The sequence below is a fragment of the Penaeus monodon genome, chromosome 21 (genome assembly GCF_015228065.2).
Source record: "Penaeus monodon isolate SGIC_2016 chromosome 21, NSTDA_Pmon_1, whole genome shotgun sequence".
In the NCBI taxonomy this organism is placed as follows: domain Eukaryota; kingdom Metazoa; phylum Arthropoda; class Malacostraca; order Decapoda; family Penaeidae; genus Penaeus; species Penaeus monodon.
The window spans coordinates 22,158,372-22,160,137 of record NC_051406.1 but is presented as its reverse complement, the minus strand read 5'-3'; positions in this window follow the sequence as shown (position 1 = coordinate 22,160,137).

Below are 1,766 nucleotides of genomic sequence, written 5' to 3'. Positions count from 1 at the left end.
ACGTTATTATTTGCGAAACCTGAGCCAAGCCTTGTCTAGGAAACATCATATTTACTACCAAAAACAAATGAACAGTTTAGTTTCTGCCATGAACAAAAGTGTTGCACAAAAAAATTATATGATGCAAGCATGAGTTCCTGGTAAACAGAATTATATTAGAGATTTGCTATACCGAAACTCAGAACTCTAAACACAATATGTAGACAAACTGTACGAAAGCTTTTGGTATTGGCCCCACAAATGGTCTCTGAAGTCTATGAAAATGTGTAAAATCTCCGCAACAATTTCCAATCTTTTAAAACGGCATGACTAAATGGAACACCCGAGTAATTTCCAGTCACAGCAATGGGATAAGTCACTAGGATAACATCAAAATAAACTGTGGCATAATCTAAGGTGAATTCTTGTCCCCTTTACTGTTCTCCATGGCGCTCTTGTCCCTCTTCCTAATGACCCCTGCGAGAAAGAGAAAGGGCACATCGCGAAAAACTCCATTCTGCATCTGTTTCAACATTATCAACATACGGACGGAGTTGAAGCTGTATTCGAAGAATGGTAAAGAAATGAATGGACTTTGACCGATAGTAAAGCAATTTAACAGTGGCGTAGGTATAACTAGAGCCACTTTCACAAGAGAGGAAAACGCGTTAAAACATCACTCATTAATCTAGGGCTTAAGACAACAGTTGAGGAATTTTCCGAAAAAGTCCTATTTAGGGAATGCTGAAGAAATACCACAGAAGAGTTAAAATCGCTCAGAAATATTAAGTAAATTCTAAAAAATAATAATAATACCTGAAATGTATCAACATTGAAACGGGTGTACCTCAAGTAATAATAATTACTAACAGCTAATAATAAGCACTAGAGGCAGATGTGGAACTACTATACCAACTAAGAAGAGATGGAGAAGCCCAAGATGTAATAGCATGAAAAAGACATTGGTTTGCACACATAGCAAAAGGCAGAGAACGAGTGATGGCTTTAGTGTATCCGCATGAATGACAGAAAAGCTGTTAACATATTACAAGAAATGCCATTGGACAAATTACCAAATATAAGATACGTTTGTAGACTAATCTTGACCCCATCAGAGTTCAGCAGTTCAGGGCTGAGGGCAGCGGCTGAGCGGCTTCTTCTTGCATACTAAGAACAGAATCTCTTCATCTGAAGTGAACAGGAATATGTACTCAAAATACCATGTCTGTGATGAGAAATGAGAAACAATCGGCCATATTTGATCAGACTGTTCTGTTCTGGCACCAGCAGCATAAGAGAAGAGACATGAGAAGGTTGGTCGGTATATTCACTGGACTCTTTGCAAAGACGGATGCAGATCATGCGGAGGGACACCATCCTACGCCAGCAACGGAATCAAAGGACGTCACTAGCTTATGGATCTTTACAATCCGTACTGATTGCACCAACCACGCCAAGTCACCTGGTATCCTTGCTAATTAATATATAATCTAATAAGAATGAAACTACAAAAGGGATATGATCAACTTGCCAAGTACAAAGACGTTGCAACTGAAATCAGCAGAATGAGACCGTTAAAAATGACATCCCTGTAGTAGTTGTAGAATTGATAAAAAGGGAACAGTGGATTCCTGGAAAAGATTCAACGTAAACCTAAAATCCATGAACTCCAGAAAATGGTTAAATGAATGTGCATAAATTTCATCATTGTATCCATTACAACTGAGGGTCAAAAGTTGCAGTAAGGCTTATTCTTATGAAACATTGTCAACATTGGCTGGCAGATG